Genomic DNA, 22,860 nt, shown 5'->3' on the forward strand with positions numbered 1-22,860 from the left:
TCTCCATATGCTGAGCAACACTTGCTATTGTATGGCTCTTTTATTATAGCCATTCTAATGGATAAGTAGTATCTCACTGTGGTTTTTATTTCCATTTTCCTCATATCTAATAATGTTGAGTCTAGTTTCATGAGGGTATTGTCTATTTATCTTCTTTGAAGAAATGTCTACTCAGATAATTTGTCCATTATTTTAAGTTCTTTTTTTTTTGTCTTTTCATTGAGTTGTAAGAGGTCTTTATATAATCTGGATGTTAGTCCATTATCAGATATCTGATTGGCAAAGATTTTCACCCATTCTACAGGCTGTCTATTCACTTTCTTGATGATGTCCTATGACATACAAGGGGTTTTTTTGTTTGTTTGTTTTTTTTTTTGATGCTGTCCAATTAATCTATTTTTCTTTTGTTGTGCTTTTGGTATATCTTAAAAAAACGTTTCATAATCTGAGGTCATGATGATTCACACCTATGTCTTCTACTAAGAGTTTTATACTTTTAGCTCTTACATTTAGGTATTTGATCCATTTTTAGTTAATTTTTTGTATATGGTATGAGTTAGGGGTTCAATTTCATTTTTATGCATGTAGATATCCAGTTGCCCCAATGCCATTTGTTGAAAAGACTATTCTTTCCCCTTTGAATTGTCTTCATACCCTTGTTGAAAATCATTGGCCATAGATAAATGGGTTCCTTTCTGTACTTTCTATTCTACTCCACTGATATCTATGTTTGTCCTTATTCCAGTACCACACTGTCTTGATTACTGCAGCTTTGTAGTAGGTTTTGAAATCAGAAAGTGTGAATCCATCAAATTTGTTGTCTGTTTTCAAGATCATTTGGCTGTTTTGGATTCCTTGAGTTTACACATGAATCTTAGGGTTAGCTTGTCAATTTCTGCAGAAGAGGCAACTGTGATTTTGATAAGGATTGCACTGAATCTGTAGATCAATTTGGGGAGTATTGCCATCTTAACAATATTAAGCATTACAATCCATGAACATAGGATATCATTCCATTTATTTAGATCTTTAAATTCTTCAATGATGCTTTATAGTTTCCAGGTGTATAAGTCTTATACTTCTTTTGTTATCTTTATTCTTTATATGCCTTGCAAATGCAACTATTTTCTTAGTTTTAATTTTGGTTTGTTTATTACTATATAAAACACAATTGATTTTTCTATATTAATCATGAATCCTGCAACCTTACTGAAATTGTGTATTAGTTCTAATAGTTTTAAATGATTCCTAAGGATTACCTATGTACAAAGTAATGTCATTTTCAAGTAGAGATAATTTTTTAAATTTATTTCCAGTATGTATGACTTTTATTTCTTTTTCTCCTTCCCTATTTGCCATGGCTAGGACCTCTAGCACAATTTTGAATAGAAGTGGTGAAAGTGGACCTCCTTGTCTGGTTTTTGATATTAAAGGGTAAGCATTCAATCTTTCACCATTACGTCTGATGTTATCTGTGGGTTTTTCATAGATGGCCTTTAAAAATTTAGGAAGTTTCCTCTGACTCCTTGTTTATTCACTGTCTTCATGATGAAATGTTGTTGCATTTTGCCAAAAGCATTTTCTGCATCTATTGAGATGACTATGTGGTTTTTGTCCCCTCTTCTGTTAATGTAATGAATTACAATAATTGATTTTTTGGAGGTTAAATTAACCTCATTTTTATGGTACAAATCCCACTTGGTCATGCTTTATACTCATTTTCATATATTGCTAAATTTCATTTGCTTGTGTGTTATTGAAGGGTTTTCTGTCTGTATTCATAGGAGACATTGTTATTTTTTTGTTTGATATTTTTATCTGGTTTTGCTGTCATAGTAATCCTGGCATCACAGAAAGAGTTGAGGTGTTTCCTCCTCTTCTATTTTTGGAAGAGTTTGTGAAAAATTGGTATTAGCTTTTTTCAGTGTTTGGTAGAACTCAAAAGCCAAGCCATCAGGGTACATCCATAACACATATGTTGGTGCACTTAAAGACATCCTACATTTCTCTGAAGTTCTCTTGATTTTTCTTCATTCTAGTTTCTCCTCTTTAGATTGCATAATCTCTATCAATCTATTTATTTTCAAGTTTGCTGATTGTTTCTTCTGCCAGTTCATGTATACTGTTGAGATTCTCTAGTAAAATTTTTCACTTTGGTTAATCTACTTTCCTACTCCAGAATTTCTTTTTTTTAAATAATTTCTACCACTTTAGTGATACTCTTTGTTTGATAAGGCATTGTCTTTATATAGTCTCTTACTTCCTTAAGCATGGTTTCCTTTAGTTCTTTTAACATATTTATAATGGATAATTTGAAGTCTTTGTTAAATCAGACATCTGACTCTCTCAAAGACACTTTCCATTACCTGCTTCTTTTTACCATGTATTGGTCATATATTCCTTTTCCTTTGCACGTGTCATAAGTTTTTGTTCAAAACTGGACAATTTAGAAAATATGGCAACTTTAGATGCTGATTACCCTTACTCCTCTCCAAGTCTTGTTTGTAATATTGTTTGCTTATTTGTTTACTTTGTGACTTGTCTAGGCTATTTTAGTAGAGTTTATTTGCCCTGCAACGTTAAGCCATTTGTGTTACCCCTTAGCAGGTACAGCCTTACAAAAATTTGCAGTCATTCTGGGACCATAATGATTTTAACAGGGCTCTCTTTGACTATATCTTCCCTTAATCTCTCTGTTAAGCTGCCTGCCTCTTTTTGTGTATCACTCAGCCCTTCCACCCCACTAATTCCTGAATGACTATTCTATTATTTTTGACAATGCCCTGGGGCATACACTGTTTCACAGTCTGATCCAATTAAATTCAGACAGGGATATATTTTGAGGCCAGTTTTGAGGTTTGCTCTGACCGAGGAGGGCTCTTCTTACCTATCTCCTTCCATGGTTCTGTTTGATGAACTATCTAGTATTTTACCTGTTACTCTTAATTAAGAGGAGAAACTTGTTGAGACTGCCCTTAGGCTTGAACTGCCCAACTCTGTTTCAGATAGAATCAGTTCCTTTGAGGAGACCTCTTTTCATATAGACTGGCTTACCCTGGGACAAATGCTCTGAGTCACTAATCTGGGCACCTGGAAGGTGTAGTGGGTTCAATGATGGCCACCCTCAAGATATTCCCAACCTGAACTTGTGAATGTGAACTTATTTTAACAAAGGATATTTGCAAAGGTAATTAGGTTAAGGATGTCAAGATGAGATAAACCTGGGTTATCCAGGTGGGCCCTAAACCCAATGACATGTGTGGCTTTAGAATTGGGTAATGGACAGAGACTGGAAGAACTCTAAGGCAAATGATAGCAAAAGGTTAAATTGCTTTGAAGAGACTATTGGTGGAAATGTGGAATTTAAAGGCAATTTTGGTAAGGGTTCCTGAGGAAGTAAGGAGCACTTTAGACAAAACATCTATCATGTTGTAATGTATTTTTTTAAACATCTTTATTGGCGTGTAATTGCTTTACAAGGTGTGTTAGTTTCTGCTTTATAACAAAGTGAATCAGCTATATGTATACATATATCCCCATATCCCCTCCCTCTTGCATCTCTCTCCCATCCTGTTGTATATCTGTACAAAGGAATACTACTCAAAAATAAAAGGAATGAGCTATTGATGTACACAACTGCATGGATGAATCTCAAAATAATTATGTTGAGTGAAAAAAGTCAGATAAAGAGTACATACCCTATGAGTTCATTTACATAAAATTCTAGAAATGCAAAGTAACCTATAGTGACAGAAAGTAGATCAGTGGATGCTTGAGAACATGAGGAAGGAATTACCAAGGGGTACAAGGGAAATTTTGTGGGTGATATTTTATATTGATATATCTCTTTATTGTTGTGATGGCTTCATAACTATATACATGTCAAAACTTCTTCAATTGTATACTTTAAATATGTGTAATTCCTTTCATGCCAGAAGCTTCAGGCACGTTATCTCTTTCTTAATTAGTAAGAAAGATAGTCTGCTTGTCATATAGCTCAAACATACATCTCAAAATTTAGACTTACTTGCCCTGATGGGCATGGCTAATATCATGCTCCTATTCTTGAACAAATCACACTAGCTTGTGAATAGTATATATGGCTTATACCAATTAAAGCCTATCCCTAAAGCATGAACTGAGGTCCCAAACCACATGGTTGGAAAATCCAGGGCTGTTAAGTTTGGAGAAGAGAGTAATAAATCCTGGGGAGATGACCAGAAGTGTCCATTACAGATTTTAAATGATTAAGGATATTTAAAAATCTCAGAATTTCTCATCAAATTCCTCCAAAGAGCTATGTTCTTTGATCCAGTCAACAAATATTTGTTGTGCTCCTGCTCATTTGTCAGGCAATGTGATAGGCTCTAGGATATAGCAGTGATAATAATAAGCAATATCCCTGCCTTCATGAAATTCACATTCTGGTGTGAGAGACAGAGCATAATAAAGTACACAAATATATCATTTTAAGTAGTGATAATTGCTTTAATAAAAATAAAACATGGTAAGCAGAAATAGTTATGGGGCTATTTTATTTATTTTAACTTTTATTATGAGATATTTATTACATACAAAGTCATAAATATAAATACATATGTATGCTGGTATATATATTATACTTGCATATCCACCACTAAGTTTGAATAATAGAAAATTACCAATACCTTGGAAACCCATGTTTTCACTTTTCCTACCATATACCATACCTGTTTAGAGGGGGGATACTGCAGATAGGAATGAAAAGAAAGTCTCTCTGAGGCCTTTCTATATTTTATACAGAGGCCTAAATGAAGGAATGAAGTGAGCTATATGATAGTCTTCGAGAACAGCATTCCAGGCATAGGAAACAGCAAATGCAAAAGCCATTAGATAATAAATGAACTCTGTTGTTTGAGGAAGGGCAAGAAGAGCACTGTGGCCGAGATCTGGTTGAGCCTTAAAGGCTGTGGAAACAAGAGTAGATTTTATTCCAAATGTGACTAGAAGTCATTGGAGAATTTGAGCAAAGGTGTGATGTGATCTGACTTTACTCTAAAGAAAAGATTACCCTGATTGGAGGGGGACAAGAGAGGAAGAAGAATCATTCATTATGATACACTGCTACAGTCCAAGAAAGAGAGATTATGGTGGCTTAGACTAGGATAAGACAATTAATTGGATTTGTAATTAATTCGATTTGGGATATATTTTAAAGTTACAGCTGACATGACTTCCTGATAAATATGATATATAAAAGAAATCAAAGATAACTACCAGTTTTTGGCCTGAGCAACTAAGTGAATTGTGGGCCTATTTACTAAAACAAGGAATGTCAAGGCAGGAATGGGTTGGGGGGCAATCAAGAGTGATGTTTTGGCCATGATAAGTATGAAATGCCTATCAGATATCCAATGAGAGATATTGAGTAGGCAGTTGGAATAATTCTGGAACAGAATTTCCTGGCAGAAATCAGGAAAAAATATAGTATATCTGTAGGAGAGGAGTAGAAGGATATAGCAGTGAACAAAAGAGACAAAAATCTGACCCTCATGAAGCTTATATTCTAGTGACAATAGACAATGTTTCTTTAATTTAGCTTACTATGTGCTACATATTATTCTAAGTGCTTTGCTTATAATAACATATAATACGCACAAAATCCTGTGTGGTAGGTGTTACTATTATATTCATTTTTGAAATGAGGAAACTAAGGAAAAGAAAAGTTAAGAGACTTGATTTGCCAAAGGTCATACTGCTATTAGTTGATAGAGTGAAATTTGAATTGAGTCTGGTCCTAGAGTCTGTGTTCTTAACTATCACATTACAGTGTCTCATTCAAAAGAGCAATAATTCATATATAGATAAAGGTGCAGGTATACAGATTTAGAGAGATAGTTTTATGTGACAGAGGCATATATCATGGGTCCAGAAAGGGAGGAAAAATAAAGAAATTCACAGGTAATTATGCAGCAGGTGCTTTCAAATTAGCATATTTGTTCAATCCCCATGACAACCCTAAATGCTAGATTATATTATTCTCATTTCCACATAGAAGACATACAAGTAGAAGGGTTGGGCAGAGATATGTTTACAGGGCACAAATAGAAGACCTTAAATCTTAGGGTTATAACTCTAACTGTAAAGTAAACAATGACAGGTTATGCCGAGTAAGTAAATATGGTTCAAAATGATGTGACCAAAAGGACATAAAATTAAGTTTCACTTAACTCATAACTGCACCTGACTTGATGAAGAAATACGGGGCTACTAGGGAGACATTTTGTTCATACTAGATCACAGTATTTCTATTTTCAGATCACTAGCATGTTTGAGCAAAACAAAATCAGAAATACACGAGTTAATGTAAGAAAGGCAAATGAAAGGAGGACATTCAACATGGCTACTTTATTTCAACTTCTTTCCCTGTCATTAGAATTACTATAGTTATTTAGCAAAAAAAAAATCTAACTTCTGTAAATAATTTGTCATTTATATTTGCCTATATTATTCATCATGAGTTATTCAGGGTTAACTCTGGTTATGCTTACATTATTTTACTATGAAGGGTGAAAATGCTCCTGATAAATTAGCTTTCCTCTGGGGTCTGAATTTACCTTTCCAGAGCATTCAATTTGAAATATATTTATAAATACAGCATGATCATATCCCAGTAATATTTCATGTTTGGTTATTTTTTTCTACACTCTTTGAACAACTTTTAATTTACCCAGGTTTCAAAATATGGATCAGATATGGCTCTATTATCAACATGATAAAATGCATTAATGGTCTTCAGTCAATCTAAGTCTCTATGGGACTCCCGACAATCATTCAGGGGTTTAAATTAACAGAAATCTTGTGATTTTATAAGTACCGAGCATCAGAGTCACTTCAGGAACATTTGCTTAGAACAGTATTTATCTGACCACTTCTTCTGAGACAAAAGAACAATGAAGATACCAGTGCATGTGTTTTAAAAGTTATACTGGGACTTCCCTGGTAGTGCAGTGGTTAAGAATCCACCTGCCAATGCAGGGGACACGGGTTCGATCCCTGGTCTGAGTAGATTCCACATGCTGCAGAGCAACTAAGCCTGTGTGCCACGACTACTGAGCCTGTGCTCTAGAGCCCGTGAGCCACAACTACTGAGCCCACGTGCTGCAACTACTGAAGCCCACGCGCCTAAGAGCCTGTGCTCCGCAACAAGGGAAGCCCCTACAATGAGAAAACTGCGCACCGCAACGAAGAGTAGCCCCCACTTGCAGCAGCTAGAGAAAGCCCGTGCGCAGCAATGAAGACACAACGCAGCCAAAAAATATATATATATATATAAAATACAAAATATATAAAAGTTATACTTTAAATAACTTACCACTAGATGTTTTTGCTTTATTTTTAATAAGCTTCATTGATACACACTTCATAGCCAATAAAATGCTCACAATTAAGTATATATTTTGATCAACTTTGGCAAATGAATATACCCATGTTACCACCACCACAATAAAATTACAGAATATTTTGTTCATCCCCAAAAGGTTCCCTGGTGCTCCTTCCCAGTCAGTCATTGTAGTCAAATCACCCCTAAACATTTGACCACCTGTTCTGGTTTTCCAGGGACTGTCCTGGGTTTTGCACTAAAATTCCTGCATCCTGGGAAACATCTCAGTACCAGATAAAGCAGGATGGTGGACCACTGATCTTCTTTCTATCATTATAGATTAGTATTGCCTGTTTTAGAGTTTCATACAAATGGAATCATGCAATATGCATTCTTTAATGTCTCAGCATAAGAATTTTAAGATTCATCCTTGCTGTTGCATGCAATAGCAATTCACTTTTTTTTAAATACTGAATAGTATTGTATTCTCTGGGTATACCACAATTTGTTTATCCATTTACCTACTGATGGACATTTTGGGTGGTTCTCATTTTTTAGCTGTTGTGAAAAATACTGTTATGCATATTGATACACAGGTCTTTTTGTGGGCATATGTTTTAATTTATCTTCAGTAAATACCTAACAGCAGTAATTCTGAGTCATAAGACAAATATATGTCTAAGTTTATACAAAACTGGCAAACTATTTTCCAAAGTAGTTGTACCATTTTACATTCCTACAAACAATATACGAGTGTCCCAGTTGCACATTTTTACTAAAACTTTATCAGTGTTTTTAATTTTAGCTCTTCTAGTAGTTATGTATTAAAAACTCGTGGTTTTAGTTTACATTCCCCTGATAATAATGTTGAGAATTTTCATGTGCTTATTTGCCATCCAAATATCTTTTGGGTGCTTGATAAGCATCACAAACAGCAAATATTTGATGCCACCCCCCGCCCCCACGAACCTTGAAGTCATCTTTGACTCTCTGTCACATCCCACAGGGAGTCCAATAATAAATTAAATTTGCCCTATATTTTAGTATATTTGTAAACTACCCTGATCCAAGCCACCATCATTCTCTTGTCTGGACTAATCAATAGCTTATCAACTGGTCTCTGCTTCCACTCTTGCTCAACCGTCAGTTTATTCTCCACACAACAGCCAAATTGATGCTTGTAAAATATATGTCAGATCATGTGTTCAACATCTAATGAATCCTGTTGGCCCCAGGCCTATAAATTAACCTTTATAAGACACTATATGATCTTGCCCCTCTGCTACCATTCTGACCTCATTTCCTACCACTCATCCTTGTTTTACTTCATTCCACCCACAGTGACTTCTTTGTTGTTCCTTGAACATGCCAAGTATGCACCTGCTTTCAGGATATTTGTACTGTTTTCCTCTGCCTGATTTCTTTCCCCCTAGATATTCATGTGGCTTGCTTGCTCACTTCTCCAGATGTCACCTTAAATGCTTTCTTAACACTGAGGTAGTCTTCGACCACCTTATGTAAAATCACTCCTGTCACTCTCTATTCCCCTTTCCCTATTCCATTTTTATTCACACTACATATCTCCACTCCTGCCTTCTCCATAAAATTTACTCTTCAACACTGTGTGATTTTCTCATACTGGTATCCCTATGGCTCAAATTATTCTTGGCATAATAAGAGGACTATATAAACCCTTGTTGAATGAATAAACGTGAATTATTCCTCCATGCCCACCAAGTCCACCTCCTGGACCACATGTTAAGTTCCTCATAGGGAGGAATCTTGCCTCATTCTTTCCATAGTACCTTATATGAGGTAAATATTAAGCATTCTTGATTGGTTTTTGCATATTTGAAATACTGTCCAACAAGCCTAGTTAGGATTAAAATTAGCTAGGAAATACTGATGTCCAACATTATCTTGAATTGATATTATAGGAATAGCTAATGCATTTGATAAATTGTAAAATAGATGAAATTTGTTTTTCAGGTTCAACTAATACTTACTGCACTTGCTACATAACAGAAATAATTTAAAATGTTTTTGTATAACTTTTAATATTGAATAAATTGATTTTCAGAGACTTAAATAACCCTCCTAAAGTCACAGATCTAGGATATTACAGAGTTAGAATTCTGATTTTTCACTCATAGTTCCAAATTTTGTGCTTGCACTCCTCCCTTTCATTGTTTCTCCTCCAGCGACATGCTTCCTAGTTATTGCCTCTGTCTTCCCCATCTTTCATTCTCTAAACCATGTCACATCCTGAGAAGTGAGCCATTAGTCACACTCTAGCCAATCTCTTCACCTTCATCAAAACTTACCCCATTATTGGCTTATCGTTACACTAACCCAAATCAAGGGTAAATGACCACTACTGCTTAGTGTGGTAACGTCACATAACAAAATTGACACCCAGTTAATAGGAGTCTTTGACTACCTAATAAAATCAGAAATTACTTTGAGAATCTTAGATACTGGGGCCATAATAGAGAGGGAGCATAATGATGTATTTAGGCATTTTTGAAGGCCCCTTGCACACATCCCCCTAGATAACTGCTGACTGGGCCTTCTTCAAGAACAAGCTATGGGTATACATACAGATATGTTGATACACTACTCATCCCAGAGGGTATGAAATGATGAGAATTTATTTTCACTTACCCTTACTTAGCACTCCACTGACAGTTATAATTTTCATTTTAAACTAGGGTACACTGGAAATGAAAATAAAGGGTAAGAATTAGTATAAAGATTACTATTTTTCTTGATTTTCATCTTTAAATGATATGAAGTAAGTTAAATAAACTTTAAGCCACACAATTTTTACTTATTTACATCATCCACACAGGTAATAAACATTTATCGAATAGCATCTATGTACAATGTACTGCGTTTGCCACTATGAGAGTTAAAAAAAATACAACTGAATATTACACAATTCTAGCTCTCAGAGATTTGTGTAATCTGCTGGAGAATACAAAAATGTCCATGAGAACTGGCAGGGAAGTGAACTTAGTACAGAAACATCCAGCTACAAGTTCAACCCACTCATTCAACAATATATACTAAGCACCTACTATGTGTGAGGCACTATGCTGGGAACTGGGGATTAAATGATACACATAACCCACCACAATCCCTACGTGATGGTATACATGAGAATAGTAGAGAAGATATAGACATAAAGAAAAGTATTCTAAAAATGGAAAATTTTCAACTGTGAATAAGTGCTATGAAAATGAGGTAATAAGAGGATTTTACCTGGACAGGAAGCTCAGGGAAGGCTTCACTGATGGAAGGATAATTGAGTTATGATCTGAAGAGTGAATAGACGTTAACCAAGTTAAAAAGGGAGGGAATAATGTCCCACACCCTCTGGAAAGAACAAGGAAGAAAGAATCTGAAAAAAGACCAGTGGGGCAAAAGCATAGAAAGCATGTACATAATGAATCTAGAGAGGTAGATGAAGCCAGACTATGATGCAAAGACTTGTGGAATTTCAAGTTTCAAAATTAGAATAGTATTTTCATGATTGAGTACAACCTCCTTAAAAAGTCTGTCCTATGGATATGCCTGATACTAAAGTCTTGTTTATTTATATGTGAATTATATGTGTATATTATTCCTGTACATTATAATTAATTTGGTGATTCATGTAAATTACTGTTTGACACAAATATACAAAAGATGAGAAAATTTAGCACTTAGTCTTTCATATTCTTCCCTAAACTGTACACTGAAAGAGAAAGGTATGCATTTACAAAGATTCAGAGATCATGAGATAAATTTAAATTGGGAATTAAATATGAAAATCATTCTGGAAATGAATTCTGTAATTTTAACATATTGAGATCATTTGTTTTTGAGAAAAGGCCTGAGGAAAATGTGATTTAAAAAAAAAACAGCTATGTTAAATATTCTCTAGTCATCAAACTTCTCTGACTTTTAAAGAAATAAGAGATGCAAATTATTTCCTAAGATACACACTTTTGCTACTCTCCTCCACTTGGAGTTAAAATTTTGTACTATATTTAAGGTTTGACCAAGTGTGTTTTTAACAATCTGGATAGTGCAACAAATACATGTTTTTCTAAATACTATCTATGTCACTAATAAGAGATGCTTTTATATCTATGCAAATCCGAAATTGAAGGTAAATTAAACCCATGGTACATACTTAAAGGTCTGCTTCAACCCACACCTAGCTGTATGTTTTTTCCATTATATTCATGGCAGGTACAATATCATACGCATTTAGCAGAAGAAACAGACTGCATAGGTCATGATCTACTCATTATGCATATCTCTAACTTCAACAATGATGGCTCCTGCTAACATACAGAGAACTATGTAGGTGAGATATTCCCACAAAAAATTATAGCCTCAAGAGCGAAAACTGTGCTTCCCGGTTCCTAGACTAAGTAGAGAACAAGAGAGCAAGAGTAAGCACAAAGGCCTCTTCCTATTTAAACAGTACAATGCCTTTGTTAAATATGTATTTGATCCAGGACCAAAAGTATCCACTTTTGCAATTTATAAAATATTAAAGCACATTTTTAAAAATCAAATTTTACTAACACAAGAAACATTTCAACATGATTTTTTTTTTGGCTAGGTAATTTGTGTTTGTTTATTTATTTATTTATTGAGGTATAGTTGATTTACAATGTCATGTTAGTTTCAGGTGTATAGCAAAGTGATTCAGTTATACATATACCTATATCTAATCTTTTTCAGATTCTTTTCCCATATAGGTCATTACAAAATATTGAGTATAGTTCCCTGTGCTATACAGTATGTCCTTGTTGGTTATCTATTTTATATATATAGTAGTGTGTATATCAACATGACATTTTTTAAAGAATTCTTGAATAAAGGCTATTCTGTTGCTCAGTTTTGTTTTGTTTTGTTTTTCTTTTACATATACAAGAAGCTTGAGAGATTTTGCAAACTTCAAAGATCAAACAGGTTTAATTTTGTCAATTCCACATTTCTTAAAAGCATTCTACAGCAATCAGCACTTGAAAGCCAATCTGATTATGTAGCTTAGCTCAATGTAGCTGTAATACCTCATTTTCTTTCAGTGCAATGGTCAAACGCAGGGCAATTGCTCTCCATAACTAAAATGGTGGCTGTTACTGAATACAAGCTATGTTACTGATTTAATATTTATTATTATTATTATTATCACTATTTCGTATGACATTTTGAATTTTCTTTTAAGCAACTTTTCCCATACTGTGACTTCTAAAATATTAGTTCATTAATGTCATTGTAATTTTAAAATATCTCTTTCTTAGTCAGTTTGGGCTGCTATGACAAAGTACTGCAGATTGGGTGGCTTATAAACAACAGAAATTTATTTCTCACAGTTCTAGAGGCTGAAAGTCTGAGATCAGGGTGCCAGGATGGTTGGGTTCTGGTGAGGGCCCTCTTCTACGATACAGACTGCTGAATTATCCTTGTATCCTCACATGGTGGAAAGAAAGTGAGAGAGCTCTCTAGGGCTTCTTTTATAAGGCGCTAATCCCATTCATGCGGGCTTAATCCTCATGACCTAATCACCTCCCAAAGGCTCCCACCTCCTCATACCATCGCACTGGGGGTTAGGGTTTCAATGTACAAATTTTGAGAGGACACAAACATTCAGTCCATAACAGTCTCCAAAGCAGCAAGTTATTTAATTTACAATTTATCTGAAATTATAATAGAATATGTTTTCTGAAATCAGAAGTAAATGCCCCCATATAAGATTTATTAAATTTATTAAATAAATTTATTAAAACTCTAAGAAGCTGAATGCCATTGTAAGTCAAGTATGGTTTATTTCTGACATTTACTTTGTTCATTACTGAAATCTGTGTGCATTTTTTGAGATTTCTGGTATATTTGAGTACCATGGAGAAATCATATGCTGTAGTTCATTATTCAATATTCTTGTATCATTAGTGAATCCAAACCTCTGGAAAGCCTTAGGTCTGTGTGATATCAGTGTTTACATCATTGAAATTAATATAAATTGAGCATGAGAATTATGACAAATGGAACATATTTGATGGGGGGAAGCTGAAATATAGTCCTTTACTGTCTGTGGAAAACTGTAAAACAGTAACACTAAAAAACATAAAATGATAGGAGTAGAAAACTAGATATGAGTTTCCAATGTGAAAAAAGAATAGAAAGGCAAGTACTCCCCTCACCATTTAATACAAGGAGTCACTGTTCAAGAGAAAGCAGGACATAGCTTCGTCAAGCAATGAATGAGGTACTCTGCCAGTACAACAGAATGTGAAGGAAGGAACTCCGATAGTGTTTATTTGCAAAATAATTCTTTGGACGATTAAGTCAGCTCTAGTCTCACCAGTAGAGAAATACGTTGTTGATGAGAAATGGTGGATTTCTGAAGCTGTCAAAATTTTTAAATGCATAACTCGTGGTGCTTTGCTGTCGTGCAACCCTCCAAAATATAGCATTTGTCTGAATTTGGGTACATATTGGAACTCCTTCTAAGAATATTTAGTTACCACAATTATCAACAAGAAAAAAATTCTTGCTCATTAATAGCTTTTCTGTAGCCAAAACATTTGTAGGGGTGGTGGTGCTGGGGAAATAGAGAGGCTCATAGTTGCCTTCTATTACATTAATCTGAAAAAGTTGGATTATAGTTTGTAGATTCCTTACTTCCCTTAATAATTCTGTAAGGGATAACTAATCTATGAATTTACCTAAATCTTGGCAAAGCTATTTATATCACTATGCTATCTATACATTAGGTGATGAAAATTCTTAACTATACATTGCAGTAAAAGGTAGTCGATTTATGTTGTGTCTACATTCTATGCAGGGAATAAATCTAGATCTCACGCTTTCAGAAATCACAAGGGTTTCATCTTAGGTTCATAAGAAGACAATGAGATACTGAGAAAGAAGATAGTGTTGGTGTTTTCACTTTCAAAATCATCATCCATTTTGAGTTTATTTCATATCTAAGAAAATTATACCATTAAAATGTTCATACTAAACTCTTCCATCCAGCCTAAAATGCTGCCTATAGTAGATCCACAAATACCTCAATCTCTCCGTTGAGAGAAATAACTGTTATTGGCACAATTTGGGATAGTGGGGATTCATTAGTCATATATTCCAGTTAATATATTAATATTAATATACTAATATGTTCTATATATATGGACTGCCAGTCAATAAAACATACAGTAAAGTTAATAATATTTTCATGCGTGCAAGTATTCTTCTGCTGCTTCTACACTTGTTATTTCATTTAATCTTTACAATGTCTGTCTGTATTCAGTAATTATTAGTATCCCATTTTACAGATGAGGAATTTGAGGCTTAGCAAGGCTAAGTAAGTTCCCTATAGTCACATAACTAATTAATGATTAGTTAGAATTTGAAAGAGATTCAATCTAACCTATGCTCCTTCTGTGGCCTTTGATGCAAAAACTAAATACATATCATCTATTTTAACCTTTGCTTCATAATCATCCTGATACAAATCATACTTAGCCAATAGATGTATAGATGTCATGTATCAGAGTTTTAAACAGCTCTATATTCTTCTGGGTTCATGTTCCATGTGTTTCAGTGGGACTCCAGATTCGGGTTTTTTAAAACTTCTTGAAAAGAAATTCATTTTCTCTGATTTTTCTTTATAGTTTTTAAAGTTTTCATTTACTTTGACCTTATTTTGAAATGTATTTGACATAAACATTGTATAAATTTAAGATGTACAATGTGTTGATATGTATATATATATCACAAAATGATTGCCATTGTAGAAATAATTAGCACCTCTATCATTTTGGATAAACAAGCCTATGGGTCAGTTTATGAGAGGACCTAGCATTTGAATACAGAAATATGTGGTATAATTATTTGACATAAGCTCAATTTCCTTTTGGATGAGATTTTCTGCCTTGAACCTTTCTTTCTTTCTCTTTCTTTTCTCACCCTTGGCACTATCGACATTTTGCACTGGACAATTCTCTGCTCTGTGCAAATGTTCTGTGCATTTTAGGATGTTTAGCAGCATCTTTGTTCTCTGCCCAGTAGATGCCAGTAGCACCTCCCTCCCCAAAAATGACAACTAAAAATTTCTCCAGGGGCAGAGCACTTTCTGCTGAAAACCACAGGTTTGTGACAATACCACTAAAGAAAAAGAGAACAGATAAGCATTCTTCAGTGTAGCTTTATTCAGGAAAGAAAGCAGCATCATAGACATTGCTTTTCTGACCAACTTGAGGATTATAGAGTTGCCTATTGAATGAAGTTTTGAATACATAATTATAGGCATCGTTTATTTTCATTATTTTTTCATTAAAATTCAAATTATTTTATTAAATTTCATATAGATGATAAAACCCTGAAAACTACAAAGAAATCACCATGTATTTGGCGTTTTTTAAATTATTACTGTTACAAATAATATTCTCAGTTGTGGTTATACATTGCAGAGATTTCCCTACCTTGTGCTCCTGTGAGTTGGATTCTATGCTTGGCCTAAGAAGCTATTTTCTCACTAGATTAAATATTGTGAAATAAAAAAAAACTATGTAAATATAATATGCCCCAAAGCAAAAAAATAATTTTCAACACAGATGGGTTTCAGAAGGTTTAATGCCAAAGATTTTTAAAATCCTGTGCCGGGGGAACTTTGTTTGCAACTTAAAAAAAAAAAAAAAGTTTCCTATATTACCCTCACAGAATGATGACTTTCATTCCCAAAGCAGACATTTGAAGGGTCATTTGAAATAAAGTGAAAAGCATTAAATATCCAATTTCTTTAGTCAAAACAGTATCACTATCTCAATCTTTCCTGCCCCAGAAAATGGAAAGAAGAAATGGTATATAGGAAGGTAGGTAAAATGCTTTATGATGTGATTTTTCCCAAACAGAAATTAATCACAAGAGGATAATTCTCAAGTTTTTATTCAGTGATAACCTTACATGAAGTCAATGGGAGTTGAATCTAAAAAAGGACAAGCTTAATTCCCATTCTATATGGTGAACTGACACCAATGAAGCCTTCTACATTTAAACAAGAAAACCTTCTAATAATCATCAAATGATGCATTTACTTGCAGTCTTCCTTTGGCAATAAACACTGCAGTGTATGTACAGGTCAGGTTACCTGTTAAATAATGGATCCTGTCATTGCCTTCAAAGAGCTGTTAGTCTATAGAAGGTAATTAGGACAGAGATATAATTATGCTTTTTTTTCCCCCTGAACATACAACTTGCATTCAATCAATGTTGAATGAAACTAAACTGAGAGAAATTACAAGAGTTAGAAAGCAGACTGAATTGTTCTAAGAAGATTTACACCCATATAAAAGAAAGTTGCAAATGACCTCAAATTCTTAAAATCCTCTTTAGGAATGTTTCAGGAAATCTCAAGAAACTCCACTTGATTATTCAAAATGTGTAGCTTGGGCTAACAAACAAGTTGAGAAAGTATGATATTTGCAGCCACCATACATCTCAGAACTTCTGCAAGAGTCCATTATCCCCATAAATTCATTCATATTTTCCAAATTTTTGGTAAAGAAAGTTTGCTCAAAATAGATACCTTGTTCTTAAATGCAAATCCCAAGGCATACTTCTAGTTGTGGCTTTGTCACTGGTTCAAAAAATTCTCTGTGTAAATGTTCCTCTATAACTTAATTTGTAGTTGGACTTATACAGACAAATTTTGGGGGAGCTATTTCTTTATAAATGTTCAACATCCCCACTGTGGCAATATGACTAACCTGGGAGACTCACTTCCAAATGAATATATATGAAAGGAGAGAGTTTATGGCTAAACTCAAAGGCACAAAGTATACCCTGTAAGAAGTTGCTCTCAAGGCTATGGTTTCTTCTTAGTAAAAGAGTAATATAATTCAGAGTTTGGATGATTCAACATGCTTAAGCCACCTTACGCCTAGTCTAAATAAAGGTTTATTATTTTGTACTACACAGTTCCAAAAAAAATCTGTCTAATGATAATGATACTTAGCCCTGAAACTGTTATGCATACATAATTATTTGTAAAGACTAGATATTATAAGATATACTCTTTTATTTTAGGTGGATATCAGACATAAAAAGTTACTCTAAATAAAAGTTTTGGTCAACTCAAACAAAAAAGCTAACCTTGTATATATACTTCAAAGGGATTCTCTATAGAGAGAAGACCATTCTATAAATGAATGACAAGGGACACCAGCAATGTAAAATTATTAAATGATAAAATCTACTTCTTACCACTAAAAGTACATTTAAAATATCCACATTGTGAATGAAGCCTTATTTAAAATGATACCTGTACTTCATACTATCTTCAGAGAACAAATCATGGAAATTTACATTTAAAGTACCATAAGAAAAACACATTGTAAAGCAACCACACTCTAATTAAAATTAATTTAAAAAATTTTTTAAATAAAACAATTTTTTAAAGTAACATAACAGATTCAATGTACTATAATTATATTACTCAGTTTACTGTTACCATACAAATATTTATTTTTTACTTAAACTTAAGGTCCATATTTGAAATATACATAATAAAGTCTACATTGTTCAATGTGGTAGCCACTAGTCACGTGTCTTTCATGTTAAAATTTAAATTAATCAAAAATGAATAAAATTTAAAATTTAGTTTCTCCATCATGCTACTCACATTCCCAGTGCTCAATAGCCACGCACCCATCATTACAGAGACTCTGCTATGCATAGTATAGATAATTACATTAAAAATATATGTATCTCAAAAATACTTAAGAATTTCAAGAGAATTTATATTTTTCCCATTTGTAAAGCACTCGACTTTCAAAAGAAAGGCACTTCTAAACACTGACCAATTCTAATTGATTATGCAACACTTCTATCAATTATTCTAATTAGAAGCTTAATATTAAATTAAGATTTTTCTACTTCATGCACTTTTGAAAATAACTTTCCTAATTTCACTGACCAGCTATCCACCAAACTGATGACAAGGGTGAAGAGTACAAAGAGAAGATTATTATATGTAATTTGACTGATTGTCCCCACTATTATCATTATTTTCTACTTAGTTTTAACTTTATTTAAAAACTTTGGGATAAGAATGGCATATCAGTAAAGATTCTCCAGAGAAACTAAACTAATAGGAATATGAATGAATATATGTATATACATATACATATATATATATGATTTATTTCTAAGGAAGTAGCTCACACAATTGTGGGAGTAGGCAAGTGTGAAAGCTGTCAGGCAGGCCAACAAATAGAAAACTCAGACAGGAGTTATTTCCACAATCTTAAGGCAGAATTTCTTTTTCTCTGGGAAACCTCAAATTTTGCTCTTAAGGCCTTAAACTGATTGGACAAGGCCTGTTCATATTGTTAAAGGTAATCTTTACTTAAAGTCAACTGATTGTAGATGTTAACCACATGGAAAAATTACCTTCACAGCAACACCTAGATTAGTGCTTGGTTAAATAACTGGCCCTAGCCAAGCTGACACAAAATTAGCCATCACATATGGTAATGAGGTCATCTGAATTCTCTAAAATGGGACTGGGGTGGGAGGGAGGTCTCTTCCCATAGCCAAAATGTGCCCAGGTCCCTGTAAGTATTTCTGCCCACCACTTCAAATGTGGGTGGAAGACAAAGTAACCCTTGTTATGATAATGATCTACATAAGAGGTTCTTCATCAATGTGATTAAATGGGTAAATTGCAAGGATCTCCCTTCTTTTCAACTTTGGTGAATTGTCTGCAGTTTTCTGCCCTTACCTGGAGGACTGTTTCCAAAAGAGTGGTGAGTTTTTATTTTCTTTGTTAAAACTCAGTGAAAATAACACTACACACCTGTGTCCTGCCCTCTTTCCTCTCAACTTGATACTTTATTCCTACAACCACTGACCTTTTTCTCAGCCTCCTTCCTTTTTCTCTATTGCTCTAACCTCAATTTATTTCAAAAACTTAAATATAGGTCAACCTTCTAAACAAAATTTTTAAACAATGTGTTCCCAAAAAGTACTTTGTACTAAAGGCTATAATTTTGGACATTGAAAACTACTTCAAATTAAGATAAAACCATGGGAAAACATTATAACAATTCATGCTATAAATTCCTTAAACTCTGGGCTTAAGAGTACACATTCTGTATTTCTTGTAGACCTTCATTTAATATTTATCTGTGGTTTTAGAATAAAGCAAGAGAGAAGCTGAATATTCTTGCACATTTTAATCTTAAAACAAATGTACACACTTCATGCATATATGCCTATGAACTCAAATATGAGAATGGTAAAGAATGTACTTTGTGATAAGATCCTGCAATAACACAGATAATCATACATCCACAGGATTCTAAGTTATATGCTTTGAAAGATTCAAATAAGAATGTTCAAATTCATAACTTGGAACAGCAATTGCATTAAAAGATAAAAGATGGATAGTGAACACATACAAGGTTGTAATCATTCACTTAGAAGGCCCTTGCTGAAATTATAAAACATGGGAGTATAGCTTGAATAGTTTTTGTATGTTGGGAGACACCCAGAAGTGATTTGTAGCTACTTGCTTCTCCACTGCTGCACTTGATATATAGAGGGTATGTTTTTTAACCCTTCTAAGAGCTTCACCTGAAAAACTTTTTTTCAATCTCTGAGGAAATTGGGAGGAAGTTTCCCAGCCCATTTCCATGAAAATACAGTTTGAAACTTTTTATCATGACGTGACAATGTTTATTCATTCAAAAAATATTTGCCAAGGACTGTGCTAGCTGCTAGAGATAGAGATGAATACCATCAAGTACTGGCCTGAAGGAGCTTACAGTGATTTGAGTGCAGTTATCATTAATTTGTATCAAAGCGCCACCAAAAAGGCAATTGTTCGATTTGATTCCTGCATAACCAAGGATCAAAAATTCTGGATAGATATTTTTAGATGAATTTTTATTTGGGCACAATTTTAGATGTATAGAAAACTTGAAAAGTTAGTATAGAGATGTGATGGTATTTTATGTGCCAACTTGTCTAGGCCATGGTGTCCAGACATTTGGCCAAACATTATTTAAGGTGTGTCTGTGAGGGTGTTTCTGGATGAGATTAACATCTGAACTGGTAGACTGAATAAAGCATATTGCCCTCCCTTACGTGGGCAGGCCCCATCTAATCATTTGAAGTCCTGAATAGAAAAAAAGGTTGACCTTCCCATGAGTAATAAGAAATTTCTGACTGCCTTGAGCTGTTAACACTGTGCTTTTTGTTTCCTACCTTTGGACATGGACTGGAACCACATTATACTACTACTATATACTATATTATATACAGGCATATCTCAGAGCTATAACTCAGAGGTTTGGTTCAAGACCACTGCAATAAAACAAATAGCACTATAAAAGCGAGTCACACGAATTTTTTGGTTTCCCAGTACATATGACAGTTATGTTTTCGCTATGCTGTAGTGTATTAAGTGTGCAATAGCATTATGTCTAAAAAAACAATGTATGCTTTAAGTTAAAAATACTATATTGCTAAAAAATTCTAACCATCATCTGAGCCTTCATGGAGTCATAATCTTTTTACTGGTGGAAGGTGTCCCCTTGATGTTGATGGCTGCTGACTGATCAGGGCAGTGGTTGCTGAAGGTTAGGGTGGCTGGGGCAATTTCTTAAAATAAGATAGCAATGAAGTTTGCCATATCAACTGACTCTTCCTTTCACAAATATGTCGTCTGTAGCACGTGGTGCTGCTTCATAGCATTTTATCCATAGTAGAACTTCTTTTAAAATTAGAGTCAATCCTCTCAAATCTTGCTGCTGCTTTATCAACTCAGTTTATGTAATATTCTAAATCCTTTGTGTCATTTCAAGAATCTTCACAGAGTAGATTCCAGCTCAAAAAACCACTTTCTTTCCTCACCCATAGGAAGCAATTTCTTATCCATTAAAATTTTATCATGTGATTGCAGCAATTCAGTCACATCTTCAGGCTCCACTTCTAATTCTAGTTCTCTTGTATTTCTATCATATCTGCAATGACTTCTTCCAATGAAGTCTTGAACACCTCTAAATCATCCATGACAATTGGAATCATCCATGAGAGTTGGAAACTTTTTCCAAACTCCAGTTAATATTGATATTTTAATCTCCTCCCATGAGTCACGAAGGTTCTTAATGGCATCTAGGATGGTGAATAATTTCCAGAAGGTTTTCAATTTACTTGGCCCAGATCCATCAGAAGAATCACTATCTGTGGCATCTGCAGCCTTACGAAATGTAAGTATTTCTTGAATAGTAAGACTTGAAAGGACTTCCCTGGTGGCGCAGTGGTTAAGAATCGGCCTGACAATGCAGGGGACATGGGTTTGATGCCTAGTCTGGGAAGATCCCACATGCCACAGAGCAACAAAGCCTGTGCACCACAACTACTGAGCCTGTGCTCTAGAACCCATGAGCAACGACTACTGAGCCCATGCACCACAACTACTGAAGCCCGTGCACCCTACAACTTGTGTGCCGCAACTACTGAGCCCATGTGCTGCAACAACTGAAGCCTTCACACTCTAAGGCCCAGGTGCCACAACTACTGAGCCCGTGTGCTGCAACTACCGAAGCCCACGCGCCTAGAGCCTGTGCTCCGCAACAAGAGAAGCCACCACAATGAGAAGCCTGTGCACCGCAACGAAGAGTAGACCCTGCTCGCCACAACTAGAGAAAGCCCGTGCATGGCAACAAAGACCCAACGCAGCCAAAAATAAATTAATTAATTAAAAAAGACTTGAAAGTTGAAACTGCACTTTGACCCATGGGCTGCAGAATAAGTGTTGTGTGTCTCTACCTGCAGGCCTGCAGCAGGTGTGGGAACCCTTAAGCCATGCAGTCAGCCATACCAGGACCTATCCCCACCCATTAGTGAGCTGGCATCAGCCCAAGGACTACCTAGGCCTGCAGATAGCCACCTCAGGACATGACACCACTCACCGGTGGGCCAGCAATAGTCAGCCACACATGGGACTGGGCCCTGCCCATCAGTCATCCAGCAACCACCATATGAGGCAGGGGCTGGGAACCAGCGACAACTACCAGCACACCACAACAGCAGCCCACACAGGGAGAACCTCATAGAGCAACAGCTTTGGTTACCAGAAGGGAATGTGCTGTAGGGCCCCATAGAAGGTCTCCTACATAAGGTCACTTCTCCAAGATGGGGAAACATAACAAACACAGAGATTTAGGCAAAATGAGGAGACAGAGGAATATGCTCCAAATGAAGAAAAAGACAAAACCTCTGCAAAAGAACTAAATGAAGTGGAGGTAAGCAGTGGACCTAATAAAGAGTTTAAGGTAATGATCATAAAGATGCACAATGAACTCGGGAGAAACATGAATGAACATGGTGAGAATTTTAACAAAGAGTTAGAAAATATAAAGAAGAGCTGAAAAATACAACAACTGAAATTAAAAATACACTAGAACGAAGCAAACATAGATTAGATG

At 34.9% G+C, this 22,860-nt stretch overlaps 1 long non-coding RNA gene across 1 annotated transcript in view; it reads right to left on the reverse strand.

Moving 5' to 3' along the window:
• Positions 1 to 22,860, reverse strand: part of LOC141277580 (uncharacterized) — a 90,278-nt gene that overhangs the window by 40,657 nt on the left and 26,761 nt on the right. Inside the window, exon 2 of the long non-coding RNA XR_012329195.1 lies at positions 10,028 to 10,080. This is a non-coding gene — a long non-coding RNA (uncharacterized lncRNA). The remainder of the gene's footprint in view (positions 1 to 10,027; positions 10,081 to 22,860) is intronic.

Source organism: Tursiops truncatus, chromosome X (genome assembly GCF_011762595.2).
Source record: "Tursiops truncatus isolate mTurTru1 chromosome X, mTurTru1.mat.Y, whole genome shotgun sequence".
Lineage (NCBI taxonomy): Eukaryota > Metazoa > Chordata > Mammalia > Artiodactyla > Delphinidae > Tursiops > Tursiops truncatus.